The sequence below is a fragment of the Hypanus sabinus genome, chromosome 13, assembly GCF_030144855.1.
Source record: "Hypanus sabinus isolate sHypSab1 chromosome 13, sHypSab1.hap1, whole genome shotgun sequence".
NCBI classification, from domain to species: domain Eukaryota; kingdom Metazoa; phylum Chordata; class Chondrichthyes; order Myliobatiformes; family Dasyatidae; genus Hypanus; species Hypanus sabinus.
In genome coordinates, this window is record NC_082718.1 from 62,100,727 (window position 1) to 62,117,208 (window position 16,482).

Genomic DNA, 16,482 nt, shown 5'->3' on the forward strand with positions numbered 1-16,482 from the left:
TTAAAAAACCTTCACTACAACAAAAAGTTTTATTAAATTTGTCATTCAAAAGAGGTTTGCCATTAGAATAAATGCATTTAGAGACCTCCTTTGAAATAGATACACACATATACATACATACATAGCACTTAACAGTATTTTTGATCAGATCAATGGAAAAGGGTCTGATAAACAAGCTACTAGCTCTTATCCTCCTACTGATTTCAGACCAGCTGATAAGTGGTTTTCCGTTTTCTTTCACCATTCTCTCTTAAATAATAAGGTTACATTTTCTATCTTCTCGAATCTACAGAAAATTGGAAGATGACAGCTAGTGCATCCACTATTTCCATAGGTACCTCTTGCAATTCCTTGGGACACAGGAAATGAGGCCCAGAGGATTTATCAGCTTTTAGTCTCATTAAATCTTCATTACTACTTTTACGTCCACTCATTTCTTTCACATTCTCATTCCCTCTAAATCTCTGTTCTCTACTATTTATTGAAGGTTTTCTTTTTTCATGGGTTTAAAATTCATTTCATATTTACCAAAGAACTGATTCCCACATCTCTCAGCAAGGCCTGATATTTCTGATAGTCTCCTCCAATGCACAGAAATGATAACAAACTTATAAATTGGGTTGAGAGGGAAAGTATTAAGTTAAGTTTTGGCACAGTAAAAGTATCAAGGAAGAGGTTTTGTCCCTATCCTGACATCATTAAGTTGAGGGATATTGTATATTTAATCAGCACTTTTTTTAAAGAGCCTGTCTGAATGTCTCGGGGTCCACTGAACTTTGCACCTATTATCCTATTTCTATCCAGATGAAAATGTGTTTCAGTTACATTCAACATTTTTATCATTACTTAGAAAGGCACGTGGCAAAGAATAAAAGATAAAGTACTTTACTGACATCAGTAGGGCTTTTCAGGGTTTATCTGTTTTTAAATTAACAAGATATTGATCTAAATGTAACTGTAATTAAAGCATTAGCACTTTTAGACTTGCTGCAGGTGCACATAAAATCCATTGTAACCAAGCAACAACTGAAGGATTAATTTGTAAAATTTGGTCCAATACAATTAACATGCACTGAGAGAATTTCTAAATCTAAAGGTTAAAATTGGTGCAAATTTTAAAAGAAACAAAGTTTGGGGAAAATAATAAAGAATGCACACATTAAAGGAGAGAAGTATTTCCTAAAGGTTCCAGTGCAGCTCTGACATTCAGGGAAAAAAAAGAGGTAAAGTAAACATAGTCAGTTTGATAATGTCAGTGATTGCATTGATATGAAAAAAGCTTTATGAACTACAGAAATTAACATAAATGTGAATAGTGCTTAAGTTATAACATTAAAATCAAACATAATTGTTAGTATTCAGAACTTTTAAAAATATTGCTTGATAAAAATTTGGGCACATTACCCCATCAGCGGGTTCATGTCATTCATGAGCTGCAGATGCAAATTGAATCTGGACTGGATGAAGTAATTGTTATAATTCGTATCCCTCAGATATTGTTCCCCTCACAAACCTGTTTTTTTGAGTTTTAGGCTCTCTCTGCCTTGGGAAAACAAGACCATCACCATCTTTACACAAAGTTGACACCACAGTCTTCTGGTGAGAATAAACTTAGCTTATCAAATGTGTCCTTATAATTACAGGTCTCCATTCCAGGCAACATCCTTGTGAATGATGATGAATTGGCATACTTGAGGGAGACAGAAAATCTGATTGAGTGGTGCCACAACAACAATCTCTCACCCAATGTTCGCAAAACCAAATAACTGGCTATTGACTATAGAAGGAAGAAACCAGAGGTCTATGAGCTAGTCCTCGTTAAGGGATCAGAGACGGAGAGGATCTGTAACTTTAACTCTTGCTTTAACATGACTTCAAGCCAACATCCCATACACCATCCATCTATCTACAGGCCATTACAGTCAGTGTTTTAGGCTATATTTTTTGTGATTGTATGTTTTGCAGGTATTGTAATTAAATGTGCTAGTGTACATGTACCTTGTGCTATGTATGACTGTTGGTACTGTGTTTTGCACCTTGGCCCTGCTGGAACGCTGTTCAGTTTGGCTGTATTTGTGTGTATGGTTGAATAAAAATTAAACTTAAACTTGAGAATGAGAATCAGAATCAGATTTAATAGCACCAGGATATGTCATGAAATTTGTTTAAATTCCTTGGGACCAGCTGGTAAGTGCCATCACAAAGAAGGCAGAAATGTGCCTCTACTTTCTTAAAGATTTGCGAAGATTCAAGTCATCACGTGAAACTCTGACAAACTTTTCGCTACCACCTTCGGGCAAAAATGCAGGAGCCTTAGGTCCCACTCAATCAGATGCAGTAACAGTTATTACTCCACAACTATCAGGTTCCTGAACCAACATGGATAACTTCACTCACCTCAACTCTGAACTGACCCCACAAACTAAAGACTCACTTTCAAGGAGTCAATGACTCATTCCCAGCATCAAAAACGTTGCCTTCTTTTACACATTGGTTGTCAGTCTTTATGTATAGTTTTTCATAAATCCTATTGCAATTTCCTGTAAATGCATGCAAAAATTAATCTCAGAGTAGCATGTGGTAACATATACTCAATGGCCACTTTATTAGGTACAGGAATTGAATAGCCCATCTGCTTCAAAATTTGATTTGCTGTGCATACAGAGACCCCAGAAGATCAGCAGTTTTTGAAATACTCAAATCTGGCATCATAGAACATGTAACATAGAAATCTACACCACTTAACAGAACTTTCAGCCCACATGTTGTGCCAACCATGTAACCTACTCTAGAAACTACCTAGATTTCCCTATTGCATAGTCCTCCATTTTTCTAAGCTCCATGTCCCTTAAAAGGCCCTATTGTATCCGCCTCTACCACTGTTGCTGGCAATGCACTGTACACACCCACCACTCTCTGTGTGAAAAACTTACTTCTGACATCCCCCATACCTACTTCCAAGCACCTTAAAACTATGCCCCCTCATTTTAGCCATTTTAGCTCTGGGAAAAAGCCTCTGACTATCCACATGATCAATGCCTCTCATCATCTTATACACCTCTATCAGGTCACCTCTCATCCTCTGTTGCTCCAAGGAAAAATGGCCAAGTTCACTCACCAGTTCTCATAAGGTATGTTCCCCAATCCAGGCAAACCTCCTCTGCACCCTTTCTATGGTTTCCATATCCTTCCTATAGTGAGGTGACCAGAACTGAACACAGTACTCAAACTGGGGTCAAACTAAGGTCTTATACAGCTGCAACATTACCTCATGACTCTTGAACTTAGTCCCACGGTTGATGAAGTCCTACACACCATATGCCTTCTTAAGAACATTGTCAACCTATGCAGCAGCTTTGAGTGTCCTATGGACTCAGACCCCCAGATATTGCTGACACTCCACACTGCCAAGAGTCTTACCATTAATATTATGTACTGTCTTCAAATCTGGCCTACCAGAATGAACAACTTCACACTTGCCTGCGTTGAAGTCCATCTGCCACTTCCAGCCCAGTTCTGCATCCTATCAACGTCCCATTGTAACCTCTGATAATCCTCCAGACTAACCACAACACTCCCAACTTATGTATCATCAAACTTACCAACCCACACTTCTACTTTCTCATCCAAGTCATTTATAAAAAAATGACAAAGAGGAGGAATCCCAGAACAGATCCCAGCGGAACACCACTGGTCACCAACCTCCATGCAGAATATGAACCACGCTTTGCCTTCTGTGGGCAAGCCAGTTCTGGATCTACACAACCTCCATGCAGAATATGAACCACGCTTTGCCTTCTGTGGGCAAGCCAGTTCTGGATCTACAAGGGAAGATCCCCTTGCATCCCATGTCTCCTTACTTTCTGAATGAGCCTTGCATGGGGAACCTTATCAAATGCTTACTGAAATCCATATACACTACATCCACTGCTCTACCTTTATCAATGTGTTTTGTTACATCCAATTAATTCACAGTCAAAGTCACTTAGAACACATTTCTTCCCTATTCTGATGTTTGGGAAGAAAACAGTGGAACTTCTTTGTCATGTCTGCATGCTTTTATGTATTGACTTGCTGCCACATGATCAGATAATTACATTAGCAAGCAGGTGTACTTAATGAGGTGGCCATGCAGTGTATATGTACTTTGATAATCAATCTGCTTTGACTTGAATCCCTTCTGCAGTCTCCCTATTGTGACCACATCCTTCCTGCAGTGATGACCAGAACCATACTTAAGGACAGAGTAACTGAACACTTAGTTTTTTAGATGAACGAACAGATGAGGCATTGTCTTTCAACTACAATTTATTACCCTTCTTCAATTGCTTTTGAGATGGTTTGAATAGCCATCATCTGCAAAGGGGCAGCACTGGGTTTAAAAGGGTTGTTACGAGTAGCCCTCATCAAGCAGCTTGAGTGAATCCACTTTCAACTGACCTTTCCTCTATCTGTAAGACAGAAGTGTGTATGTTTTGCCAGTAATTTCATAATATTAAAGTCACTCTACAGCAAATGAAGCAGTGCTTGCCTGCATATAGCACAACCTAGACAATATTCAGTCAAAAGGCTGATGGGTGGAAAATAACATTTTACCCACAAAAGTATCATACAATAACACTTCCAACAAAAGATAGTTTACCCTCCTATTTTACAGAATTATCACTGCCTCACTATTAACATGTTAGTGGTCACCATTGCCCAAACTCAACCACACCAGCCATTAAAGTATTATGGGTGCTAATACAGTTCAGGCAGGATATCCTGTCGTATGCACTCACTATATGATATCGCAGAGCCTTTACACCATCTATATGACTGGCAGGCTGTATGCACTCACTATATGATATCGCAGAGTCTTTACACCATCTGTAAGACGGAGCTGTGAATGTATAGACCCACTTGCCTGATGAGTGCAGTTCCAGTAATTAAGTATATAAGGTGAAGAGAGGCATTGATCACGTGGATAGTCGGAGGCTTTTCCCCCAGAGCAGAAATGGCTAACATGAGGGGGCATAGTTTTAAGGTGCTTGGAAGTTGGTACAGAGGGGATGTCAGAGGCAAGTTTTTCCACACAGAGTGGTGGGCACATGGAATGCACTGCCCACGATGGTGGTGGAGGTGGATACAATACGTGCGTGGAGCTTAGAAAAATAGAGGGCTATGCGGTAGGATCATTCTAGGCAGTTTCATGGTCAGCACAACATTGTGGGCAGAAGGGCCTGTAATGCGCTGTAGGTTTCTATATTCTATGTTCTACGTAAGTATGATACTAACCAGGACAAAGCAAAGCGTTATGTCTTACAGCTGGGACGTTTGACTTTCAACTACAATTACCTTCCACTATACAAGGTAAAATTCCAGCCAGATATGATGTTTCTCTTTTCACATCTATTGACCTCAATCTTATCACGGCAGCGCAGACCACACTACCAAATGTTGCCTTGATTTCAAGACCAGTCACTCTTACCTTACCTCTGGAACTGCTATTTGTTCAGGTTTGAACTAATATTGTAAGCCAAGAGGTCCTGACAAAACCTAAACTAAGCAGTGATTAGATTATTTGTTAACGGTAGCTCATTCATCAGTGAAGATTTTTCCAACAAAAAAAATGTGGCAAGAGAATACCTACAAAGTGATTGATTTGGATTGGTCAAAATCACTCATTATGTAATTGTAGCTAAAGCTGAAGCTCATGGACTTGAAAACAAATTATTGACTTACCTGGGAAATTGAATGAGGTGGAAGGATAGGATGATGCTAACTATAACAGGCAGGCTCTGAGTTGGAGTCATAATTATTAACAATACCACTAGATGATTTCCTGATTGGAATAAAAAGCTAATTTGCTACTATTAGAGCACTAATTTATAAACAGACATCTGTAGAATGAGTAAATTAATCAACCTTTAGGGATTGGATTTTTCCTGTGGGCCTAAAAATAGAACAAAATACTTTCTTAAAGATGAAAAGTGGAAAAAGATTTGCAAGCCAAAACAGATGTATTAGCACGTGTTGGTTGTAAATACGAACAATGCATTTCACTGTATGTTTTGATGTATATGTGATAAATAAATTAATCTGAATAATAGTTAAAGAGAAGTAATAATTGGTAAACCAAAGTACATGGAGAAATTATGCCAGTTATACAGAACTTTGCTTAGATCAGACCTATGAGAAGTTCTCAATCCACAACTTGGAAAAGTGTACAATCCTTGAAGTGTGTGCCATCTATGTAAAACACAACAGTGACTGGACACCAACAGTTAAATTATCAAGAGCCTATTTTATAAGTCTTGGAAAGATTAATGTTTCAGATATTATGGATAGATTGAAATTATTTGTTATTTATAAAATGTAACACTAGGGTTCATAATCTGAAAATTAAGACAGACCATCAAGAGTGAGGTAAAGAAAATTAGTTAAAAACCAACAAAATTTGGAAATAGCAACTGATATCAGATCTATTGTTAACTTTAATTCTGAGGCTTTAAGGCGTAGTTAGACCGCCCAGAGTATTGTGAGCAGGTTTGGGCCTCTTATCTAAGAAAAGATATACTAGCATTGAAGAGGGTCTAAAGGAGGTTTGCAAGAATGATTCCAGGAAGTAAAGGCTAACTTATGAGCATTTGATAACTCTTGGCCTGTACTCGATAGAGTTTAGAAGAATGAGAAGGAAGGATCTCATTGAAACCTATCAGATATTGATAAGCCTAGCTACAGTGGATGTGAAGAGGATGTTTCCTATAGTAGGAAAGTCTAAGATCAGATTGCACAGCCTCAGAATAGAGGGACATGCATTTAGAGATGAGGAGGAATTTTGTTAGCCAGAGGATAGTGAATCTGTGGAATTCATTGCCACAGCCGGCTAAGGTGGGTACGTTATTAGGTATATTTAAAGCAGAAATGGATAAGTTCTTGATTAATCAGAGTAGAAATGTTGCAGGGAGAAGGCAAGAGAATGAGGCTGAGAGAGATAATAAACTAGCCATGATGGAATAGTAAAGCAGACTTGATGGGCTGAATAACCTAATTCTGTTCCCATGTCTTATGGTGTGATGGATCTTTATCATTAAAGGTTTAAAAAAAATAGTGTCAACCTCATAGATCTATTTAAGTTCACAAATATTATGTGTCTGTCCTATATGGTCATGTGCCAAGGTTAAAATTACAATCGAATCTATGTAAACAAATTAATTTAATGTGATAGTCTGCACAGTTTGCTTTATTTACTTACCTTCAATTTCTGTTGAAGGCCTGTCCATTCTAATGGAATTCCTCAGATGGGCTAAGGAATGACAAGTGAATTTTAACCTAGTTAAGTGTGAAGTAATACATACTGGACTTTCAAACCAGGGTAGAAGCTATATAGTGAATAGCAGGGCACTGACTAGTATGGTGAAACAGAGAGGCGTGGGAGCACCGACACACAGTTCACTGAGAGCAGCTGTGTGAAAGATCGTGAAAAAGATTTAGAAGGCTGGCCTTTATCAGTCAAGGTATCGAGCTTAGGAATAGAGACATTATGTTGCAGTTATTTAAGTTGTTCGTGAGATCACATTTAGTCACTCTGTTACAGGAAAGACAATGTCAAGCTGGAAGGTGCAGAAAAGATTTGAGGATTCTGTCTGGACTTGAGGTTCTGTGTTATAGGGAGAGGTTAGTCATGCTGGAACTTGGCAGTATAAGAGAGTGAGGGGTAACCTCATGCAAGTTTATAAAATCATGATAGTATGGATAGAGGTGGGCAGAGATAGTCTTTTCTTCAGGGTTGCAGAGTCCAAAATTAGAGGACATAGACACATGAACAGCCACAGATAGCAGTGCAGTCCAAGCTGTCGGGTATATTTAAAACTGGGGTTGATAGGTTCTTGATCTTGAGTAGTAAGGTCAGCGGAAGAGACAGGAGAATAGGGTTGAGAGAGAAAATAAACCATGACCGAATGGCAGAACAGACTCAAAGGACAGAATGGCTATTTTGCTCCCATGTCTTATAGGAGAGAGTTAAGAGACCTGCAGTGGGTAATGAAACCTGGAAAAAGCTGCCAGAAGGAGTGATCAAGGTGAGTACAACTGGAACATTTAAGCAGCATTTGGAGAGGTACCTGGAGAGGAAGAACCTGGAGGATTATGGGTCAAAATGTGGCAACTGGGCCTGGTAGCAAGGATACTATGCTCTGCAGGAACCAGTTGGATCAAAGGGCCGGTTTCCATGCTGTTTTACTCTACCACTCTCACTTGCCTTTTCAGTTGTTCATCACTAGCATAACTCAAAATAAATGTATAACCAAGATACATATATGTCACCATATACTACCCTGAGATACATTTTCTTACAAGCATTCAACAGTAGAAACCAAGTGCAATAGAATCAATGAAAGGGTGCACACAAAGACTGACAACCTATGTGCAAAAGAACACAAAAATAATTAAATGCACAGGTAAATAAATAAATACTGAAGCCACGAGTCTTGAAAGTGAGCCCATAGGTTGTGGAATCAGTTCAGTGCTGAGGTGAGTGAAGTTATTCACGCCCATTCAGGGGCCTGAAGCTTATATATGGTTATAACCTGAAGATTTTATGTCCTGATATAGGTCTGTTTTTAGACACAAATTAAACAAAAAAAAAATCACAAGTAGAGGCTTTGGTCAGGACTAAACGGTCTGCTCCTACTATCTCTTGAGTTCGCAAGTCTGAGAATACACGATATCGCTCACCGAGACCATTTTCAGGTGAGTGGGGTAGCCCCCAATAGTGATTGCTACTGCTAATTCCACCCACCCCCGTGCACAGCGATGCGAGGGCGGGCCCCTACCTCGTACTCCAGAAGCCGCGATCCCCAATCTCCTGTGTGGAGGGCAAGTCCCACCTTCCCCCACTGTCCGGAGAAGGCCCATCCACGCCGCCCTCGGTGCTCCTCTTCCCCTTCCGGTTCCCGTTCCCCGGGCAACGGCGGACGCCGGAACGCCGGCGGGCGGGCGGGCGGGCCCGTTCCGTGACCGCGGCCAACAGGGGTGGACCACCAAGGGCTTTTCTCCCGCCCACGTCATGCGAGACGAGAGCGCCGAGCTCTGACCCCTCACTCGCCCAAAGGCCAGGAGGCCCGAGGGGGCGGCTGCAGCGGAAACGGGGGTCGCAGGGTCCTGATTACGCCCTGGGGGTAGGGAACTAACTAGATGGGCCATGGCCCATTCAGGACACCTCATTAGGGGATCAGAAGTGAAAAGGGTTAGACACTTTAAATTCCTTAGTAACAAACAGTCGACATTTCGAGCCAAGACCCTTCAGGTCTGGAAAGGAAGGAGGAAGACACCAGAATAAAAAGGTGTGTGTGGGTGCGGGGGAGCCTAGCTAGATGATAGGTGAAGGAAAGGACTGGAGAGGAGAGCTGACCAAAGAAGAAAGGGAAAGAGGAGGGGATAGGCAGGTGAGAAGGGGTAAGAGGCCCGGGTGGGCAATAGGAGAAAAGGAGAGGGGAAGGATTTGTTTTATACCAGAAGAGCAATTGATAGTCATGTCATCAGATTAAATATAAGGTGTTGCTCCTCCACCCTGAGGGTGGCCTCATTGTGGCACAAGAGGAGGTCATGTTGGAAAAGGAATTAAAATGTTTGGCTGGAAAGTTCCACTTTCAGTGGATGGAGAAGAGGTGCTTGATGAAGCAGTCCCCCGACTTACAGGTTTCGCCAATGTAAAGGAGGCGTATTGGGAGCACTGGTATCATAGATGTCTCCAGCAGATTCGGCAGATGAAGTGTTGCCTCATCTGAAAAAACTGTTTGTGGCCCTGAATGGAGGAGAGGGGGAAGGTGAGTGGCAGATGTAGCACTTTGGCTGCTTGCAGGTATAAGTGCCAGGAGGGAGATTAGTGGGAAAGGATGAAAGGATAGGGAGATATAGGGAGCAATCCCTACAGAAAGTGAGGAGTTGTACGGGGGGGAGATAAAGATGTGTTTGGTGACAGAAGTTGCAGAGAATGATGTATTGGATGTGTTAAGTTCCTTGGTGTTGGCACAACAGCGCCTTGATGTTCCTAGAAGTTTATATAGATTTGGCATGCGACCTCAATGTTTGACAAAGTTCTATACATGCATTGTGGAGAATATCCTGACTGGTTGCATTATTGAAGCATGAATACCCAGAAACAGAAAAGGCTAGAGAAAGTGATGGTTACAGCCCAGTTCATCATAGCCAATGTCCTCCACACCATTGACACATGTACATGGAGGACTGAGCATCCATCATCAAAGATTCCTCACCCCCATCCTCTTCTCACTACCATTGGGCTGAAGGTACAGGAGCCTTGGGTCCCACACCACCAGGTTCAGAAACAGTTATTACCCTTCAACCGTCAGGCTCCTGAACCAGCGTGGATAACTTCACTCACCTCAACACTGAACGGATTCCACAACCTACGGAGTCACTTTCAATGACTCTATCACTCATATTCTCAGTATTATTTATTTTTTATTTGCACAATTTGTCGTCTTTTCCATATTTGTTGCCAGTCTTTGTTATGTATAGTTTTTTCACAAATTCAATTGTATTTCTTTATATTCTGGTAAATGCCCACAGAAAACAAATGTCAAGGTGGTGTAAGTGACAAATACTTAAATAATAAATTTACTTTGACTTTGATGTTCAGACTGTGACCTCTCTGATGGATGTTAAAAGCTCCACTCAAAGAAGAAATCAGAACTTCCTCCTTGTGTTTAACCAATATTTAGCTGCTCACTCAAACAGACCTTCTGTTGTCTGAAAAAAAATCATCAAAAATACCCACAGAGACCAGAAATCCGAAATAAAATGAATACAGATATACATTACTCTGTGTGTCTGCCAGCATTTATGAACAGGCATTCTCCTTGTTATGATACTGCTGTAGCTAGTATAGTTACATTTTCCCAACAGTATAGCATCAACAACTGAAGAAAAAAATTCAAATGATATGCCAACTTAATCAACAGTTGATTTATTGAAAAAATATATAATAGGCTGATCCAATAACAATGGCGATAAAAGCAATATCCTGTTCTACTGGAAGGTTCCCGATGAGTTAGCATGGTTGTTAATTGATGAAATTAGTTTTCACAAAATTCCAGATGTGATTAACTTGTCCCCAGATATAACATATTTTGGCAAAGTAGTAGGTTCAACAATTAGCTAAAATAAAAAGCATTATCAGGATACAGTAGCAGAATTAGGCCACCTGCCCATCAACTTTAATCTGCCATTCAATCATGGCTGAATGTTTTCCTCAATCCCATTCTCCTGTCTTTTCTCCATAAACCTTAAACCCCTTACCAATCAAGAAAATATAAGTCCGTATTAGCTGATTTCATTTAGTGACTTAGCTTCCAAAGCCCTCTGTGTCAATTTGATCCACAAATTCACAACCCTCTGGTTGAAGAACTTCCTCCTCATCTCAGTTCTAAAGAGACATCCCTGCTAATCCCAGCATACAGACCGCTCATCAGGTGCTCCAGACCAGTTCAGAAGCAGGTGAAAACCTAGCCAGCAGGAGCCATCTCTGCTCTTCAAGACTGCCTTGAGCACATTGACTGGCACATGTTCAGGGAGGCTGCAAGCGATGGCGACTCTACCAGTTTAGAGGAGTACACAGCATCAGTGACCAGCTACATCAGCAAGTGCATCGATGATGTCACAGTGTCCAAGGCCATCACCTCACGTGCCAACCAGAAGCCATGGATGACCACAGAGGTGCGTGCACTGCTGAGGATCCATGACTCTGTCTTCAGAGCAGGCGACAAGGCAGACCTAACAACAGCAAGGGCCAAACTGTCCCGGGCTGTCAGAGAGGCAAAGTGTGCACATGCCCAGCGAATCCACAGCCACTTCCAGGACAGCGGCGACATGCGGCGCATCTGGAAGGGCTTTCAGGATGTAACCAACTACAGGACAACATCACCTGACTGTGCGGGTGATGCCTCCCTCCCAGATGCGCTGAACAACTCCTATGCTCTTTTTGAGGCGGAAAATTATGTGGTGGCGAGGAAGTCCACCCCTCCTCCAAATGACCAGGTGCTGTGTCTCACCGTGGCTGATGTGAGAAGAACCTTGTGCAGGGTCAATCCACGGAAGGCTGCTGCACCAGACAATATTCCTGGCAGAGTGCTTAGAGGATGTGCAGATCAGTTAGCAGATGTTCTCACTGACATCTTCAACATCTCCCTGAGTAACACCACCATTCCAATGTGCTTCAAGACTGCCACCATCGTCCCTGTGCCAAAGAAGTCTTCAGTGTCCTGCCTCAATGACTACCGTCCCGTTGCACTCACATCCATCATCATGAAGTGTTTCAAGAGGCTTGTCATGAGACACATCAAGACCCTGCTTCCCCCCTCAATGGACCCCCTGCAATTTGCATACCATCCCAACCGTTCAACAGACGATGCCATTGTCAGCACCCTCCATCTGGACAAAAAAGACACATGAATGCTGTTCATAGACTTCAGTTCAGCATTCAACACAATCATCCCTCTGAAACTAATTGGAAAACTGAACCTGCTGGGCCTGAACACCTCCATCTGCAACTGGATCCTAGACTTCCTAACTGGGAGACCTTAGTCAGTCCAGATCAGAGGCAGCATCTCCAACACCATCACACTGAGCACAGGGGCCCCCCAGAGTTGTGTGCTCAGTCCACTGCTGACCCACGACTGTGCAGCAATACACAGCTCGAACCACATCATCAAGTTCACCGATGACATGATTGTGGTGGGTCTCATTAGCAAGAACGACGAGTCAGCTTACAGAGAGGAGGTGCAGCGGCTTACGGACTGGTGCAGAGCCACCAACCTGTCTCTGAATGTGAACAAAAGAGATGGTTGTTGATTTCAGGAGGGCACAGAGCAACCACTCCCCGCTGAACATCGACGGCTCCTCAGTGGAGAATGTTAAGAACACCAAATTTCTTGGTCCCTCAACACCAGCTCCATAGCAAAGAATGCCTAGCAGCATCTTGACTTTCTGTGAAGGCTGAGGAAAGTCCATCTCCTACCACCCCCCCCCCCCCACCCTCATCACATTCTACAGGGGTTGTATTGAGAGCATCCTGAGCAGCTGCATCACTGCTTGGTTCGGAAATTGCACCATCTCGGATCGCAAGACCCTGCAGTGGATAGTGAGGTCAGCTGAGAAGATCATCAGGGTCTCTCTTCCCGCCATTACAGACATTTACACTACACACTGCATCCACAAAGCAAACAGCATTATGAAGGACCCCACGCACCCCTCGTACAAACTCTTTTCCCTCCTGCCATCTGGGAAAAGGCACCAAAGCATTCAGGCTCTCACGACCAGACTGTAACAGTTTCTTCCCTCAAGCCATCAGACCCCTCAATACTCAGAGTCTGGACTGACACCAACTTACTGCCCTATTGTCTTGTTTATTATTTACTGTAATGCCTGCACTGTTTTGTGCACTTTATGCAGTCCTGGGTAGGTCTGTAGTGTAGTTTTTTACTGTAAAAACACAAAATGCTGGCAGAACTCAGTGTGGCCTGCTGAGTTCTGCCAGCATTTTGTGTTTTTATTTATTTCCAGCATCTGCAGAATCACTCGTGTGTAGTTTTTTACTGTGTTGTTTTTACATAGATCACTGTAGTTTTTGTACTGTTCATGTAGCACCATGATCTTGAAAAATGTTGTCTCGTTTTTATTGTGTACTGTACCAGCCGTTATGGTCGAAATGACAATAAAAAGTGATGACTTATTCTGAGGTTTGCCTTGGACTCTCGCAAAGGAAACATATTCTTAGCAAGGTTACATATTCTGCAAAATGCAAAAGATTCAAGATTGTTTAATGTCATTTTCCAGAAAACGAGTACAAAGGAGAACAAAATAATTGTTACTCCAGATCTGAACCAGCACAAAAAAACACAATATAAACACATTCGTTAGCTTATATTCATAGATTGATTGTATGTCCTTAATGTGATGCTAAGCATGTAAGTGTTGTATATAAAGTGACTGACAGCAAATGATAAAATATTGGTGTGGAGAGGTGAGTTAGCAGGTGGAGGTGTTGATCAGCCTTCCTGCATGGGGAGAGAGGAGTGGCTTTGCATCTTGACTATTTGGGGTCTGATGATTAAGAAGTCGAACACCCAGTTGCACAGTGGTTTATTTAGACTGAGGAGTATGAGGTTATTCAGCAAGGTCTGTAGGATAATAGTATTGAATGCCAAACTGAAACCTAGAAGCAGCATTCTGACATAAGTAATTTTGTTTTCCAGGTGCATGAAGATGCTATGGCATCTTTCGTAGAGCAGTTCTGTTGATAAGCATGTTGGTGAATGTCTAATGTGGCAGAACTGTAGTTTTTGATGTGTGCCATTACTAGCTGTTCAAAGCACTTCATGATTATTGGTACTAATGCCACTGGGTGGTTGTCGTTTGGTTCTATAGAGTTCTTGAGTACAGGCAGCTGATGCGAAGCATGTGGAGACAGCAGCCTAGATGAGTGAAGTGTTGAAGATGTCCATGAAGACATTAGAAGCTGGAGTACCATTCAGTGAGAATATCATTGATTCTGGTTTCCCCAAGTTAATCATCCTGCCATATCGCCATATCCTTCAGCAGTAAAGAGAATAGGCTTGTTGTAAATTTGATGAGTATTCAATCCTAATTTAATATCATACTGTGGTCAATTATTACCTTATAACTATCAGGCTCCTGAACCAGCATGGATAACAATCCGCTACCTACAGACACACTTACAGAGATTCTCCAACTCATGTTCTCAGAATTATTTTTTTTATTTGCACAATTTCTCTGCTTTTGCACATTGTTTGTCATTCTTTGTTTATGTATATTTTTTCATAAATTCTACAGTATTTCTTTATCTCCCTGTAAATGCCTATAAGAAAATGAATCTCAAGGTGACATATACAGAATACACTTTGATAATAAATTTAATTTGACTAACTTCACACAGCTGTACAAGAAAATGTTCTGACCAGTTCTGTGTACATTTACACTGTAAATGGATGATCAATGATTTGCAGATTAGCCAGTTATGTTGAACACATCTGTGTCACTGCCTCAACTCTTTGCTCAGTCTTTTTCATCACAGTGTTGCACCATACCTCCAACAAACTTCCTAAGGAAGTGGAGCTACTCTTCATAGCTAATGGGACATAATTGTAATGGTTCATTGTTGAACATTTCCCATTAGTTCAAAGTACAAAGTAAATTTATTATCAAAGTGCATATAATCTGTATGTGACCATAGTCCGGGTCACCTGTATACAGGAAAGAAATCAATAGGATTGAAAGAGTACAGAGAGAATTTATAAGGATGTTTCCAGGCCTTGACAACCTAAGTCAGAGGCAAAGGATGAATAGGTGAGGATTTTATTCACTGAAGTGTAGGAGAATGAAGGGAGATTTGATCGAGGTATACAAAATTATATGTGGTATGGACAGGGTAGATGCAAACATGCTTTTATCACTGAGGTTGAGTGAGACTAGAACTAGAGGCTGTGAGTTAAGGGTGAAAGGTGAAATGTTTGGGTGGAACATGAGGGAAACTCAGGGGATGGTGAGAATGGAATGAGCTGCCAGCAGAAGTAGTGGATGCAGGTTTGATTTTAACACTTAAGAGAAGTTTGAATAAGTACATGGATGGGAGGGATATGGAAGCCTAAGGTCCAGGTGCAGTTTGATGGGACAAGGAAGAGTGATAGTCTGGCACTGACTAGATGGGCTGAAAAGCCCATTTCTGTGCTGTAAAATTCTATGACTTGATAATGAATGTGATGCTGCTAATATTGTGAAATAATTCTACACATTCTGATCCAGAAGAGTCTTCAGTAACTGTTGCAATGAGAGCTGATGAGTGGTGGTTGGTTGCATGTTACCAAACCTCATTAGGTGTTGGCTCAGTCCTTGTTACCAGAGTTACAACAAGCATCTTTGTCGTAGATGGAGGCAGTCTGGACTGCCCATTGCTGACAGGAACACCTTATCATTTTCAACTCTATAATTGATTAATAAACCACAAGCACTAACTGTCCCACAGGTCACTTTCCCTCTGTGGCTGATCTTCTATTATCTGTTGGCTTAATTTCCAAAATGAAATGGGTGGCACAGTAGCATAGTTGTTAGTGCTATCGTTTTACAGTGCCAGCTGAAAGATCAGAATTCAACTCCCATCATTGTCTGTAAAGAGTTTGTACATTGTCCCTGTGACCATGTGGGTTTTCTCTGGGTGCGCTAGTTTCCTCTCACATTCCAAAGATGTATGGTTAGGGTTAGTAAGTTGTGGACATGTTATGTTGGCACTGGAAGGGTGGTGACACTTGCCAGGTGCTCAACACAATCCTCACTGATTTGACACAAGCGAATCATTTCACATTATGTTTGGATGTACATATGACAAATATAGCTAATCTTTAAACCTTTACAACACAAAACAGTTCACTCCAAACTAAGTTCAAAAACCAAGATGCACACGGA

At 41.5% G+C, this 16,482-nt stretch overlaps 1 protein-coding gene across 2 annotated transcripts in view; it reads right to left on the minus strand.

The window, feature by feature from the left end:
* Positions 1-9,011, minus strand: part of cep83 (centrosomal protein 83) — a 67,885-nt gene extending 58,874 nt beyond the window's left edge. Inside the window, exon 1 of one of the 2 annotated variants that reach the window (XM_059987754.1) lies at positions 8,817-9,011. The gene's annotated coding sequence lies outside the window, so the exon portion shown is untranslated. The remainder of the gene's footprint in view (positions 1-8,816) is intronic. The other variant, XM_059987755.1, reaches the window with a different exon arrangement.
* Positions 9,012-16,482: the final 7,471 nt, after the last annotated feature.